This window comes from Bison bison, unplaced genomic scaffold (assembly GCF_000754665.1).
Source record: "Bison bison bison isolate TAMUID 2011002044 unplaced genomic scaffold, Bison_UMD1.0 scf7180017864370, whole genome shotgun sequence".
Lineage (NCBI taxonomy): Eukaryota > Metazoa > Chordata > Mammalia > Artiodactyla > Bovidae > Bison > Bison bison.
The window spans coordinates 9,489,040-9,505,977 of record NW_011494942.1 but is presented as its reverse complement, the minus strand read 5'-3'; the positions used below and the strand labels follow the sequence as shown (position 1 = coordinate 9,505,977).

General features: G+C 39.5%; 1 protein-coding gene across 7 annotated transcripts in view; it reads left to right on the top strand.

Moving 5' to 3' along the window:
- SOX5 (SRY (sex determining region Y)-box 5) overlaps positions 1–16,938 on the top strand; it is a 1,168,670-nt gene that overhangs the window by 59,446 nt on the left and 1,092,286 nt on the right. Inside the window, exon 1 of one of the 7 annotated variants that reach the window (XM_010855971.1) lies at positions 13,147–13,954. The exons of the other annotated variants lie outside the window; for them this stretch is intronic. The gene's annotated coding sequence lies outside the window, so the exon portion shown is untranslated. Of the gene's footprint in view, positions 1–13,146; positions 13,955–16,938 lie in introns of those variants that run through there. 7 annotated transcript variants of the gene reach the window in all.

The window sequence follows — 16,938 nt, the reverse complement described above, 5'->3', positions numbered from 1 at the left end:
TTCAGCAAGAGGCTTTTTAGTTCCTCTTCATTTTCTGCCATAAGGGTGGTGTCATCTGCATATCTGAGGTTATTGATATTTCTCCCGGCAATCTTGATTCCAGCTTGTGTTTCTTCCAGTCCAGCATTTCTCATGATGTAATCTGCATAGAAGTTAAATAAGCAGGGTGACAATATACAGCCTTGATGTACTCCTTTTCCTATTTGGAACCAGTCTGTTGTTCCATGTCCAGTTCTAACTGTTGCTTCCTGACCTGCATACAGATTTCTCAAGAGGCAGGTCAGGTGGTCTGGTATTCCCATCTCTTTCAGAATTTTCCACAGTTTATTGTGATCCACATGAAATAGGTATAGGTTTAATTGAAAAGCCTTTTCAGTGACCTGTGACTTAAAGAACTTTAAATGTCCACATGTATATATGGAAGACATTGTTTTCAAGACCCTAAAGTTTGTTCTAGAGCCCATATTTAGAAGACTAAACACAGTCTTGTAAGAATAAGCACAGTGGACCTGTTCATGTGGCCTGGAGTCTGATAAATTCATAGTTTAAAGACAAAAGTGTTGGAATTATTTTTTAACACCATTTAATCACTATTTTTAAAAGTAATTTTATTTTTGTATGACTGTCCTGGAGCTTCATCACTGTGCAGGCTTTTTTCTAGTTGTGGTGAGCGGGGACTGCTCTCTAGTTGAGGTGCATGGGCTTCGCATTGTGGTGGCCTCTCGCTGCAAAGCACAGATTCTAGTTGCGCAGGCCTCAGCATTTGTGGCATGCGGGCTCAGTAACTGCAGCTCGTGTGTTCTAGAGCACTGGCTCGGTAGTTGTGGCCACTGGCCTAGCTGCTTCATGGGATGTGGGATCTTCCCAGATCAGGGATTGAACCTTTGTGTCCTGCATTGGTAGGTGTATTTCTGAATTCTGAGCCACCCAGGGAAGCCCCGATGTTGAAATTATTAAATTTTACACTAGTGATCAGGATAGGTCTCTAAGAAAATTAGACTATAAAAAGGCCAAATTAACTGAACTCTTAATTAAATTAAAAAATACTGCTATGAAAGAGAGCCATGGGGAAATAGCTCTCAAGTTGAAGAAAGGGAAACATTTGCTGCATGCTGCTGCTGCTGCTAAGTGGCTTCAGTCGTGTCCGACTCTGTGCGACCCCATAGATGGCATTTCCCTATAATTTCATTGGAAAAAACCTTGAGTTTCTTATCTGAGAAGGACACTAGGACTGTTCAGTCTTGGTGACTGTGTAGACTCTGGCAGTTCTATGATGAGATGTCATTGTAGAATGCCTTACTCTACCTTCTGTTACTTTTGACCTGGATTAAAAATTTTCTTGGCAATGATTTTAGACTTAGAAAAAGTTGCAGAAATAATACAGAGTTTATTTAGCATTCTTCATCTAGCTTTTGCTAATATTAACAACCTCCAGAACCATAGTTCAGTGTTTAAACCCAGGAAATCAGCATTGATACAATATTATTACTAGATACAGACTTTATTCTAATTTCACTAGTTTTCCCACTAATGTAATTTTTCTGATCCAGGACCCAAACCAGAATCCCATATTACATTTAGCTATTGTATCTCCTTCGTCTCTTCCAATCTGTGACAGTTCTTAAGTCTTTCCTTCTCTTTCGTGACCTTGACAACTTTTTTGAGTACTGGTTAGTTGTTTTGTTGAATGTCTCTGGATTTGGGTTTGATTGCTTATGATCAGATTGAAGATAATGTATTTTTGGTGAGAATACTACAGAAGTAATATGTTTTTCTCATGGTGTCACATGAGTTTTATGCATCATGTTTTATGCCACTGGTGGTGGCTTATTCACTAAGTCGTGTCCAACTCTTGCAACCCCATGGACTGTAGCCTGCCAGGCTCTTCTGTCCATGGGATTTTCCAGGCAAGGATATTGGAGTGGGTTGCCATTTCCTTCTCCAGTTTTATGCCACTGTTGTGTTGGTATGTTAATCTTGATCACTTGGTTAGAATGATGTCTGCTGTGCTTCTTCACTGTAAATTTACTATTTTCCCATTAAATTAATAGACATCTTGGGGGAGAAATATGAGACTATTCAAATCCCTTGTTTCTTCTTGAATTTTGCCCACTGATTGTAATACTCATTGGTAGATCTCACTGGCAGCGAGTAATACTGTAGTGATCTACTGTTGATTTTGTATTTCCCTCTTTTATAATTATTTAGAACTTTTCTGTAAGGAAGAGCTGTTCCTTCTCCCTCAGTTATTTATTTGCACACTCAGTGATTTGTGTTTGTCATTAATAAGTTTCTTTAATACCATCATTGGAAGCTCATGTATGTTTTATATTTTTACTTTTTGGCTTATGATCTAATGTCTTTATAATTTCATTGCTTTTTTTTTTTTAATGCCATTGGCAACATTTTAGAGTTGATTCCTATGTCCTTTTCAGGTGCTCTTATCCTTTTTTCTAGCACTGTTTCATCTTCTGGCACCACAAGATGTCCCAGCCTCATCTGATATTTTCCCTGCCTCCCCACTGGACTCTAGTACTTCAAAGCGTCTTCTTGAAAAGTGTCAGTAGTTCAGTTGTTTCCGAATCTTTGCGACCCCAGGAACTATAGCCGCCCGAGGCTTCTCTGTCCATGGAATTCTCCAGCAAAAATACTGGAGTGGGTTACCATTTCCTTCTCCAGGGGATATTCATGACCCAGGGATCAAACCTAGTCTCCTTGTGTTGCAGCCAGATGAGCTACCAGGGAAGCCCTCAAAGTGTCTCCTTACTGCTGCTGCTAAGTCACTTCAGTCGTGTCCGACTCTGTGCGACCCCATAGACGGCAGCCCACCAGCCTCCTCCATCCCTGGGAATCTCCAGGCAAGAACACTGGAGTGGGTTGCCATTTCCTTTTCCAGTGCAGGAAAGTGAAAAGTAAAAGTGAAGTCGCTCAGTTGTGTCCGACTCTTAGCGACCCCATGGACTGCAGCCTACAAGGCTCCTCCTTCCATGGGATTTTCCAGGCAAGAGTACTGGAGTGGGGTGCCATTGCCTTCTCCGAAGTGTCTCCTTACTTGTAGCTAAATACCATTGACTAATGGTATTTAAAAACTAATATCTTGTCCTGTGAATTTATGAAAAAGGCCTGTACTTTTTGTCTTTTTGACTAATGGTATTTAGAAATTAAGCTCTTGCCCTATGAATTTGTGAAAAAGACGTACGTTTTGTCTTTTTGAAAACTTTTTATTTTAAATTGGAGTATACTCCAGTACTCTTGCCTGGAAAATCCCATGGATGGAGGAGCCTGGTAGGCTGCAGTCCATGGGGTCACTAAGAGTTGGACACGACTGAGTGACTTCACTTTTACTTTTCACTTTCCTGTATTGGAGAAGGAAATGGCAACCCACACCAGTGTTCTTGCCTGGAGAATCCCCGGGACGGGGGAGCCTGGTGGGCTGCCGTCTATGGGGTTGCACAGAGTCGGACACGACTGAAGCGACTTAGCAGCAGCAGCAGCAGCAGCAGACTTAATTAACAAGGTTGTGTTAGTTGCAAGTATACAGCAAAGTGATTCAGTTTTACATATACATGTATTTATTATTTTTCAAATTCTTTCCCTATTTAGGTTGTTACATAGTATTGAGCAGAGTTCCCTGTGCTATCCCTGTTGGTTATCCATTTTAAATGTAGCAGTGTGTGTACATGTCAATCCCAAACTCCCTAACTATCCTTTATCCCCTCTGAAGAGTTGTGCTTTTTAAGAGGATATATAAAAAGAAAGAAATAGTAAATGAATAAATCAGAATATTTAGACACGTGTAACCGCACGTTGGAAGGCTCTTTCCAAGTGTTAGGTCTTGGGAGCCCATAGAAGTTACAGCATTCTTTTCAGGATGTGAAGATATTGGAAAGCATTGCATCTGTGTCTTTTCCCAAGATGACCTAGAAGCATTTGTAATAATCTTTACTTTTTGCAAAAAAACCGTTTTCTTTCTTCTTTTCTGTCTGCTATACTGACTGTAAATCATGCTGTGCCAGTGAGGAAACGTATTTGTTTTCCACTACCACTTGGAAGTAAGGAACGTGGAAAAAAAGCAAAAGCAAAATGTAATCTGTGTATTAAAATGAAGACTTAGGTTAAAAAGTCTTGTCTGTGCTGATTTGGGTTGTAGGAATTTACAGCTTGTTCCTGTTAGTTTTCCCTGCACTGGGTCTTCCCAAGTACACAAAGGCATAGATCCTGCCCCTATCCTGGCCCCTCATCCCTGACAACTAAGTGGGCATCTTTGTGGAAAATAATGCAGAATCAACAAGATCACAACCTTGGTGCTAAAACTGCTCTTAATGAGGTGCTGTGTATGAATTAATTAAATTAGTTTGCCCCTCATGTGGCAAGCTCTGTTTAGTGTTTGTCTGGTTGACTAATTTATGAGGATAAAATTATGGTACAGTCTCTGCCTTTCTTGTTTTCATCAAAGAGATGGGCTAATTTGTAATGAAACTTTATCAATCAGATCATGCAGTTGGTCCACCCTCCCAGCTCTGACTAATGAATTAAGGCTGTTGGTGTTCCATCCTGTTGCAGCGGAGCAGGGAGGGTGTCTTGGCTATAGATTGATTACAAGATAGATAGTTTCTCTTCTAGCAAGTAGATAACAAACTTTCCTGTTTTCTGTTTCTTGGCATGTTTATAGCTTTATGATTATCTTGCTTTTTATGCAGGGTATGAATTTAAAGTGGAACGTGTGCAGAAGTGCTGGTTTATATTTGTTTGGCAGAAACCAAAGGTTGTGCATTTCATATAGGAACCACGGTAGCTAAGAACTCTCAACAATGGGGGAAGGAATAATAGTACAACCGGCAGAGAAATGGAGAGTTTTGAAAGGCAATATTCTTCAATGTTGGGAAAGTAATGAAAGGTCAAAATGAAGCTCAATAGAAAAGCCATTATGAAAGGAAGGGGGAGAATTTGGCTTTTATGTTGCTGTCAGGATTTGGGATTTGTTTTCTTTTTATTCTGACAAAACTCTTTTGGGGTGTGTTTTTTTCTCCTCAATTCAAACAGTTTATACAAGTGTTATTTTAAACTTCCTTATGTTTACATCATCATGTCTTTTGAAACAAAACTTTGTTTTTTCAGTTTTTGTTATCTGGGAGTTTTTAAGACAGAGCCACTGTTTGTAAGACACACACACTCTCCCATATATGTGTTAATGTGAATACATCTGTTTTCCCTGCCCGATTGAGAAATAAATGAGATAATTCCAGAATACTTTTAAGGGATTCCATTCGAAGTTTATATTGATTGCAGTGTATTAATACAGTTATTTTGAAAATTTATATTACTTCCTAGTAGTGGGTTAGCTAATTTATAAAACATTTGCCACACAAAGATATTTTTATAAATACAAACATGACATAAAGCTCCATGTCAGGCAGCAAGTCAGTGGCAGAAGTGGATTTAGGATTTTGAGTTCTGACTTCTGTCCTGTCATCAGGCTACTAATCTGCTTGATTTTCTGAAAGAATTTGAGGCCCGAGGAAAGAAGATGCCAGAGACGCATTTCCAAAGAGATGAGTCACTCTGGGTGGTTTGATATAATAAAATCTGTGTTTATTTTGCAAAAGGCTTTTGAACAGATATTAGAGAAACAAATTTCATCATTATGTTCAACTTTATACTTCATAACATTGTACTTTCTGTTCCAATAGTTAATAGCACTAAGTCCACAGTTCTTCTCTTCCTGTTCTCTCTTGAGAGTTTTCTATTTTAAAAAAATAAGGCAGAGATTTTTTAGTGTTTTGTCAGAGTGACTTAAAATGTTAATAGTGTCCTCTGCCTGGACTAATAAACCAGCCTTTGATCTTCCTAACGCTGTCCACTTTGCTTGTGTCACTTCCTCACTAAGATACTTTCTGTAGCTCTCTTGTTGTTGTTTGGTCGCTAAGTCATGTCTGACTCTTCGCAACCCCATGGACTGCAGCAAGCCAGGCTTCCCTGTCCTTCACCATCTCCCAGAGTTTGCTCAAACTCATGTCCATTGGGTCGGTGATGCCATCCAAGCATTCCACCCTCTGTTGCCCCTTCTCCTCCTGCCTTCAATCTTTCCCAGCATCAGGGTCTTTTCCATTTCTTTTTTTTTTATTTTATTTTTTTTTTCTAGGGTCTTTTCCAATGAGTTGGCTGTTTGCATCAGGTGGCCAAGGTATTGGAGCTTCAGCTTCAGCATCAGTCCTTCCAATAATATTCAGGGTTGATTTCCTTTAGGATTGACTGGTTTCATCTCCCTACTACCCACAGAATTCTTTCTGACCCTGCAGACCCTCCATGATGTCAACTCAGTCTCCTTTTCCTATGTTTGGATATGTGCCGACGCATTCAAAATAGATGGACTATTCTGTCTTTCATGAGTGGGCCTTAGATTGCTCTCCTGGTTTATTTGTTCATGCTCTTCCGTTTTCTGGCAGTGTCTGTAGAACCCACCTTTGCTGAGATGCCACATCTCTTTTAACGTCTGCATCTCCTACTGCTGACTTTGTGAAACCTTTTCCATCCAGGAGGTACCAGAACATGCTTGCTGGTCTCATGACACTTCCCTTCTGGTTGAGGAAATTGACTGTAAGCAAGAAAGTAAAACTTAAAAGTACTTATTTTATATTGGTAATGCATTCTGTGAACACAGTTTAGATCATGATGATATAGTTACACTCAGGGAGTTGGGGAGGGAAAAGAGTGTAGGCCAGATTAGGTTAAGTGGTTCAGGGCAAGCTTCTTTGAGAAAGTGGCATTAGACTGTGGCTTGAATGCAAAGAAGGAGCCAGCGATTAGAAGAGCTGGGAGAAGAGGGGAAAGGCACAGAAGTCCTGAGGCAGGAGAAGTCTTGGTGAGCTCCCAGAAGAGGAAGGTCGAGTGTGTGCAGCGCACTAAGAGAGGGGGTCATAGTAAGATCTCTTGGAGAGATGGGGAGAGGCCAGTTCATGCAGGGATTTGTGAACAAGCACGTTCGATGTGTGTTGATCCTAAGCTCTTGGGAAAAATTTAGGCAGGAGAGTGGAGTCATCTGATTCATTGTAATTCATTTATTTCAATTATTTGTATGGTGCTTTTACTTTTTAAAAAATATTTACTTATTTGGCTATGGCACATCTTAGTTGCAACATGAGAACTCTTAGTTGTGGCATGTGGGATCCAGTTCCCCGACCAGGGTCCGCTGCATTAGGAGCATGGCGTCTTAGCCATGGGACCACCAGGGAAGTCCTTGTACAGTGCTTTTAAAGTAATAGATTATAAACTCTCTGGGTAGAAATTATGTGTTAGTCAGTTTTATTCATTAACAAGAGGCAGTCACTAAATATTGGTCAAAATGTTGACTGAATGAAGCTTGGAGGATTCTGAGAAATTATTTTTTAGTTGTTTGGAAGTAATATTTTACTGAAGTAGAGAGAATGATGATCATACATGGCTCCTCACTCATGGCCATGCTCATGGTATTTTGTGGAAGGTAGAGGTAGAAAGGGGGCTTCGCTCATAGCTCAGTTGGTAAAGAATACACCTGCAATGCAGGAGACTCTGGTTTGATTCCTGGGTCGGGAAGATCTGCTGGAGAAGGGATAAGCTACCCACTCCAGTGTTCTTGGGCTTCCCTTGTGGCTCAGCTGGAAAGAATCTGCCCGCAGTGCAGGAGACCTGTGTTCTACCCCTGGGTTGGGAAGATCCCCTGGAGAAGGGAAAGGCTACCCACTCCAATATTCTGGCCTTAAGAATTCTGTAGACTGTATAGTCCATGGCGTTACAAAGAGTTGGACACAACTGAGCAACTTTCACTTTCAGAAGTCGAAAGAGTGTAGGCTAATAAGATAGGGGCGGGACAACAAAAGGGCTAAAGGTATGAATTTGGGAGTCGGATTGTCCCAGCTCTGTCACCACATTGCTGGATCTTTGGAAAGTTACTTAACCTCTGTATCTGCACCAGTAACCCACTCCAGTTTTCTTTCCTGGGAAACCCCATGGACCGAGGAGGCTGGTGGGTTACAGTCCGTGGGGTTGCAAGAAATCGAGCATGACTGAACAGCATGTCATATGTGACCATGGCACCAGTAAAATGGATAATAATATTGATATTAGTTACCTGATTAGTCAGTCATGAGTCTTAACTGAAATCATCCTTCTAAAACACTAAGCATGCCTGACATTTGACAAAAAGACCCAATAAACAGATCCCCCAAATATTAGGACAGAGGCTCTCCACAAGTCACTGTTGGAAGGCTATTGCTGAAGTTCTTCCAAGTCTTGCACACCACTCCTGAACCTCCTCGCCCACTTTATCTGGAACTTTAGAATGAGTCTGTTGGTAGTTATTAAGGTAGAACAGAGGAACTTTGTTTTTAAAAAGTAAACAGATTCAAATGAATACTTCCACTTTTTTTTTTCTTGTGGCAGCTGAGAAATAAGAATATTTTGGAGAGAGGTATTACAGTTGTTTGGTAAACCGTAATGGTCTAAATACATCTTGTTAGTTTCCTTTTATAATTGATTTAACTGTAAAATTGTTTGAGAAGCTATACCCTGGTTTTAGCTCTGATTATACCTTGTTCTAGAATTCCTATGCTTATATATATTTATAGGTAAATCTTGCTGTGGATTCATGGTGCTATTCCTGGTGTCTCTGCTAAAGGACTGTGTTATAGGTGAGGTCATTTGGTTTCTCGGGTATGAAGTCTAGGACAGCTCTGTATCATAACAAATTCCATGCTTAGTGGCGCTTCTAAAAACCACAAATAGTGGAGCGATGAGCTTTTTTACCTTGGGAAGAAGCCAGTAGAACTTGTATGTCCACGAAGAGTGAGGTGTAAAGTAAGCAACTCAGTCAGTGTGCTTTAACCAAATTGTGTTTCAGAAGTTTGATATTTTGGGCAGGTTCAGAGTATATCACCCCATTTTGAGGGGTGCTGTTTTCTTTTATTCTCATTAATACACTGAAATTTTGGATTGGAAAACAATAAACCAATGGTGGAATTCAGACTGGAGCTCTTTGAGGGTGTGGTTTATTGTTACTTTTCCAACTCTTAAATAATTCTGAACATTTTAACCAGCCAAATACAAAAATCCCTCAAGGCTTTTTGCACAGTTGTTTTGTTTCTCTCTGCTACTCCCAGTAACATTACATAAGTTACCTGGAAATTGTGAAGCTTGGTACATGGAGCCAGACAGTCAGAATTCCTGGAATCCTCACCTCCTCAGACATAAGGGTGAAGCTGAAAAAATTTTGGATGATAAGGAAGGATCTGGGAGAAGTGTTAAAAGTGAATGATGCTTTTTCTAATTTTTGTTCTTTTCCATATAGTCAAAGCCAAAAAGGACAGAGGCAGACCACGTCTCAGAGGATTTGTAGCCCAACTTGGCTTTTTTCAGAAAGTTTGGGTAAACTTTGAGTAACCTCTCTCTGTTTAGGCATCACTCTTCTTTATAGGTATTTTTGCTTGTGTAGGAGTTGTTTGAAAAGGAACAGGAGTTGCAGTTGTTAAGATGCTGGAATTCTACGTGCACCACTCCCTCCATAAAACACACACTTTTTGGATCAAGGAGTATAGAGACTACTGTTCTTCAACTTCAGCACTGTTTGGTTTTGAGATTAGACTGTTTCAAATTTGTTCTCCCTTGAATAATTTACATCTTTGTGGTGTATTCTACTGAATTTATTGTCATAAAATAAATTTATGGGATTCACTTCATGTTTAATTCTCAAATATGGTTTAAAAACCTAAGAGATTTATAAGACTTAGAAATTATCCAGAGTCAAATCCCAACTTTTACTTGGCCAGGAAAGGACTCTCTTAGACTTCACTCTAGATGTAGGTCTGTGTTCTTTGCTCTACCACACACCTCCCTCCCGTTACCCTTTGGTTCTTTTGATTTTTGTTCTCAAATCTACACTTTCTCTGGTTACACTAATTCATAAGTAGTTATTCATAAGTACTGAAGATTTGGATGTTAGTGTGTCATGAGATATATACTTTACAACTTCAAACATTGTCTTTAATCAGATTTTTGAACCTAAACTATAAATGACTGTGTCTTGATGTTATTGTCCTGGAAGTTGACCTCAAAGTTACCATTGGTCTCAAATAGTCACTTAAACAGAAAAGAAACCAGCATACAGATTCATTATTAAAACCAGGTTAAGTTCTCCAGAATTAACTGACGGTCATTTTGTGAAGTATCTTTTCCAAATAACTTTCCTAGTATTTTAACTACCTTGTGAACTCATTTGTAGTTGTAAGTGGTGGAAGGAAAAAAAATAAGAACAGGAGTGTTTCTGATGTTCTCTTCAAGTCTTCTGATCCTGCATTTAATTATACAATACTGGCCTCTCTTGATTAAACTAAGTTCTTACTGCACTGAGTCTGTTTTATTCATATTGGGTCCATATTCTAGCACAGGGCCCATAGCAGACACTCACTACATAGTCATTGAATGACGAAACCACTCTGATACTTTTCTAGTTGTAGCCAAATGGAACAAGAACTAAATTTCACTTTTCGTTGAGTAAATGTCAGGTTATAACTAGATATCCTTTAGGTGACATCAGTTCATTAAAAACAAGATGGGCTATAGCAATTTTATAACAAAAGTTGCTCTTGATGGTACATTAGCAGTGAATATTCCAAGTTGTAATGAAATCATAATATCACAGAATACAATTAGTTTTTTAAGGCAAAAATAACATAATATGCAATAATCAGATCTAAAATTATTGGCCCTTTAGTCTGTATCTTTGGAGATAAAGTTGAATTCTGTACATAATAAGTTCTTTAGTTAGTTCTATAAGCAATACTAGTTTTTTGGTATTTGTTTTTATTACACTGATACTGATAGAAAAAATGATCAGTTTTATTTTATGCTACCATGCCTTTCTTATTTTATTTAGCATTTATGTTTTATATGAAATTGTGGTACATTGGAACTGTCTCACCATAGACTCTTGTTCTTAGACTGCTATGCATTACACTATAAAACACAACATTAAGATAAGAATGTTCTTTTCCTGAAAGCACATTATTCCTGCTACTGCTAAGTCGCTTCAGTCGTGTCCGACTCTGGGCGACCCCACAGACGGCAGCCCACCAGGCTCCCCCGTCCCTGGGATTCTCCAGGCAAGAACACTGGAGTGGGTTGCCATTTCCTTCTCCAATGCATGGAAGTGAAAAGTGAAAGTGAAGTCGCTCAGTTGTGTCCGACTCTTATCGACCCCATGGACTGCAGCCCACCAGGCTCCTCCGTCCATGGGATTTTCCAGGCAAGAGTACTGGAGTGGGGTGCCATTGCCTTCTCCTAACATTATTCCTAGGTACAAGTTAAAGTGGGAGGTTGAAGTTGGGAGAGTTGGACCCCCATTTGAATTTGGTTACTTACTTTGGGAGAGTTGGACCCCCATTTGAATTTGGTTACTTATAGTTTGACTTCCTATAGGTTTTAGTAACCTTTTTGTGTCTTTGTTTTATCTGTTAATAAACTCTGCTAATAATAATGTTTGTTCTCTGTTTCATACAGTTGTTGTGAGGATAAAATGAAATAATAAATGTGAAGCACTTTGAAACTTTCAAAGGTATTATTATCTGCTATCATTTTTATTGGATGTCCTGGATTAGAAAACATATCTCAGTTTCTCGCTTCACAGCTGATCTACGGGGAGCAGTAAACCCTTCAGGTCCCACAATTATCTTGCCTTTGTATACTTGATAAGTGCAAGAGGAGCTGTGTCCATATTTTATTAGACCCTGCATATTGCTGTCTGCTGGTGGGAGAAGAGAAGGGAATGGAGTGATTTTCCTATGCAGCCCTTCCATGTATACATTCTATACGTCAGTATGCTTTCCCCAAACGTTTTCCCTCTTTTTAAAACATGAAAACTTTGAAGTTATTTTCGCTGTAGGCAGGGAATCTCAATAGATACTGTTACTTCTAAAGAGCCTGTGTCAATTTTTTCAGCTCTTTCACATTAGCCAATGCATTCTACAATTGAAGATGTTATCAATTGATACAAGTACTTCTGCATTTAAAGAGGACTCAGTTGCATCACTACTGACACTGACTTTTTAAAAAATATACTTTCTATTTTAGAAGAGTTTTAGATAGACAGGAAAATTGTAGTACAAAGAGTTACCATATACTACTCTCCCTCTGGTTTCCTCTGTTATTAATGTCTTATATTAGCATGGCACATTAATTACATTAATGAGCCTATATTGATACATTATTAGGAACTAAAATCCGTACTTTGTTCCTGTTTCCTTAATCTTTCTTTAATATCATTTTTTTCTGTTCGAGGACTTCATCCAGGATACCACATTACATGTAATATCATATCTCCTTAGGCTTCTCTTTTCTGTGACTGTTTCTTAAACTTTCCTTGTTTTTGATGATCTTGACAAGTTTGAGTACCACTGACACTGATTTTTAGCCAGAGATTTCAAACTAACTCATTAGAAGAAAGTAGGAGAGCCACTCCCAGCCCACAGACAAAACCTCATAGCGTGAAGAAGGGTGTAATTTATTGGAAACTATGCCTGGAAAATCCCATGGATGGAGGAGCCTGTTAGGCTGCAGTCCATGGGGTCGCTAAGAGTCGGACACGACTGAGCAACTTCACTTTCACTTTTTACTTTCATGCATTGGAGAAGGAAATGGCAACCCGCTCCAGTGTTCTTGCCTGGAAAATCCCAGGGACGGTGGAGCCTGATGGGCTGCCGTCATGGGGTCGAACAGAGTCAGACATGACTGAAGCGACTTAGCAGCAGCAGCAGCATAGGATAGGGCAAATGTCTAACAAACATAGGATTCCTTTGGGAAACTGTGCCCTTTTGGCAAACCAGCTTGTGAAGTAGGTAGAGGGTTTGGACACCAGGAAAGACCGTGTTATCTTAAGAGTTGTGCTCATGGCAATTAAAATATTTTACTTAATGAAGCAGAAAGAGAGAAGTCATCAAGAAGCTTGAATAGTGTTTATATATATTTGTATGTGTGCATGTGTGTTAGTTGTTCAGTCATGTCTCTTTGTGACCCCATGGACTGTGGCTTGCCAGCCTCCTCTGTCCATGGGATTCTCCAGGTAAGAATAGTGGAGTGGGTAGCCCTTTCCTTTTAATTTTCTTATTTTAGTGAATTCTTTCTTCAAAAAAAATTTAATGCATAAAAACTCACATCTTAAACTTAATATCTGAGACCTTGTGTATAGCAATAAATCTAAACTGTTTTATAGTCCATTCTTTCATAAAAGGGCAATTTTCATCAGAAGTATCAAGAACAAAATACATAAGTATCCTTGTCGATTCCAAGAAGTCATTCAGTTATGGTAACATTGTTTAGCATCACTTGCCAATGACAAGATGGCCTTAAGTGTTTATTATAACCCTGAGTCTCTGTTTCTATTAATACTTGAGGGGACTGAATCATTGACTTTTCAAAGCAACTTTACCAAAGTCTGTGAAATGATTACTTTTTATCACTTAGGATTATTACTGAGTCTCATACCGCATGGGCTAGAATCCATCCTTCACTTTTTTGCAGTTGTCCAGTTTTACCAAATGTCCTGAGATAGATGTATCACAGTGTGCAATGTATTTTAAACTTGGTAAGCTATTTCCTACGGGGGAAAATTTTAGTATCTTTGCTTCACACCAATAATAGTGAGACTTTTCAGAGACTTTTAAAATCAGGTGGAATGAGATTAAACAATTAATCAGGAGGTATTTTTGTCCTTTATTACTTGCCTTTTAGCTAGTAACCAAAATCAACAGCTATTTCAGTGTTTGAGTTTTCATTGTTGCTACATTTGGACTTTGAATTGTGAAATCTTTTTTAACCCGTCTGAAATGTGTGAACCTAACAGGCTATTATGAAAGGGAGGCAGATGGTAGTTCTTCCTTCCTCTTTTGATTGGTTTGAGCTTAAGAATTTCAATATGACCAAGAATTTGGTGAGTATGTGCCTGTAGTTCTTGCTTTAACCAAAGCTGTTTATACTTCATTGCCTCAAAGCAATTAAATGGAGTGAAGACTTTGGATTCCTAATTCAGCAAATGCATTTGAACATGTAGTGACTTGTTGGCTCATCATTTACCCCAGTTTTTTGTTTACTAGGAGTGTGAAACAGCAAATCTTTATAATGGGAAAGGCAAAACATTTTCTTATGCCATGAGGGAAAACAGTAGAAGGAAGGTAGACAGAGATCCATTACTTACATACTCTTAGAGTGTTAAACTGCATTGGATGGCTGTGGATTTGAAATGTGATCTCCACGTTTATCATAATGGATGTTTATCTTACATCCATTTCTTTGTCCCTTCATCAGCCTTTATCCCCTTGTTCTCCTTTATGGTTTCCTGTATGGGTCACTTAGTAGGCTTTGGTTATTACTGTACTTCAGAAAGCTTTTGTACATGCTCACTTTTAAAACTTAGATTCAAGTGTTATTTCTAACTTGCAGAATCTCAAATGTATCATTTTGCCTTGAGTGAAAAAAAATTGTTTTTAGCCAAACATCAGTATGTGACTAATGAGCATTGCTTTGGTGATGAGGGTTGGAGGGGTGTTTGGGACACTCATGATTGATATTATAGAGGAGGTTAAAATACTCTGATAGGGGCTACCTAGGAAGAGGAGACTCTTGAGCCCTTCCCAGAAAGCCTTTTCGGGTGCTGCCACAGGCTGGAAAAATTTCCATGTAAGGGGCCGATTCAAGTCAGAGTTACAGATCAGTTTCCGTGGGTTTTACCACAGATGTAAATCAGAGAGCCCACCATACAGAGTCATCTGTAATTTCCCCATTAACCAGTCCCTTTACTTCAAGTGCACGCCAGCCAGCGTGAATGGCTACCACCCAGGCAGCAGCTCTGACATGAAGAGGAAAAAAAAAAAAAAAAGAGATGTTGGGTTTCTGTTTGTTGGTTTGTCTGTCTGTCTTGGTTGGCTTTGGGATGAAGAGAATAAGGGTGAGCTTGTCCAACCTCTTATTTTGAATGTGGCAGTTTCTTTTGGTTTTAGTTATTTTAAAACGCTTTTTCTGAAAGAGTGATGTCATTTCGAGGCATGTGTTTTAGAAGTCTGGTGCTAATGTTTAAGTTAAAATAGGCAGAAAGGAATATTAGAGTATCATGCTACAAGTAAGTTCAAAAGTGAGCAATAGACAATAAAAAGGAAATGAGAGAGTTTCTCCATGCCCATTTTTGATATTTATATGGATTTTGGAGCTCTTCATGTGCCTTCAACCCACCCACACAACGCCATTTAAAAAATATGATGTGTGTATCAAATGCAGCCTGAATTTCCATGAAAGCATTCCAAAAGAAACTGTGAGTTGCCCATGTAACCAATTTTTCCCTGAATTTTCCTGTGTAAGTGGAAAAAAATAACTATTTGAGTTTCAGCCATACTTGGGTATACTGGCTTCATACCTGTTTCAAAATGTGCAGGCATAGTACTAAGGGTCATATTTAAAGACAAATATGTCTTCATCAAAAAGGACAACAGGCTAGTTTACTTGATAGTAAACAGGAGGAAGCTGATTCAAAAGTACTATGAAAGCCATCTCTTTCCTCTTTTTCTCTCTTAACTGTCCATTGCCCATCTCACGAACAAGTGTGGGAAGCCACAGGGCAAAATTACAGGAGGCAATTCTTTTCTTTAATTAAGAATTGCATACAAGTTCAATCTAAAATCAGAATTTGTTCTAGGTGCCCCAGGTGCTTCTCTTGCCCCGCATAGTGATAAAATATGTAACTGGAGAAAATCACAGTGGAGAACAAATGGTTTCTCTTCTGTTCATCACGATGTCTGTTCGGTGCTATTGTCTGGCCACCCAAATGTGATGAAGCCGCATGCTGAACGTGTGAAGTCTGCCATAAACAGCAGGAGGACTTGTGAACCCAAGAAACGTTTGCTCTTAGGGCTTCAACATCTATTTTGCCTTCTGTCCCTGTGGGCAGTACAGGGTGAGTTCAAATCTAGGTGTCTTTATACATCACGTTAAAAGTTGGAAGTTTTAGGTGCATTTAGGTGCATTTTCTGTGCATTTCATAGACAGAAACCCTGATGCGTGGTTAGCAAAGCCTGAGGGAAGGATCAACTCCAGCTGATCTGGAAGAGAAGGTGAATACATATACCCCCCTTTGTTTCTATCAGTTGTGTGTATGTGTGTGTTTTTTTTTTCCTCCCGGATCTCTCCTTGGGATGATGAGAAATGTGGCCAACTTGACCATGAAAATGGGTAAGTGTTAATTGGATGGTTGTTTCTTTTTCACCACTTGACAGTTCTGATTTTTACTGGCAGGTCTGGAGGCATGAGTTCGTAAAAGCTCCCAGCTATTTGGAAGCAAAGGTTTCTGGTCGAGTGAAATAGGTTATAATCTTAATTGCAGGCCTTATCTTCTTTTATCTTTATTCCTCTTCCCTCATACCTTCTTGCCTCTGAAGGAGGCATGCTCAGGCTTGGGTTTCTGCCAGGCACTGTGTGACTGTCCAGTCTCCCAGAAGCCCGCTCAGACCCCAGGGAATGGGAATAACTCTCTACCCACTAACAGATTTCATTTTTATTTATTTTTTTGGTTGTGCTGGGTCTTAGATGCGGCATGTGGAATCTAGTTCTCTGACCAAGGATTGAACCTGGGCCCCCTGTACTGGGAACACAGAGTCTTTGCTTCTCGGCCACCAGGGAAGTCCCCCCAGACAGATTTTACCATGTGCTTCTCTCTCCTGCAGTCTCCCTCTCACTTGACAAATGTAGTCTGGGGAATTTGCTCCTTTTCAGACCAACATTCAACTTTGATACCTGGCTCTGATGGTTGCTCAAGTACACTGAGATCTACAAGCAGGAAAGAATTCTAATTTCTCCATCAGAGGCATTTAGGAAAAGGGAGTTGAAGTAACTGGAAATCAGAGTGCAAACATCACAGCTCCCCTCTTT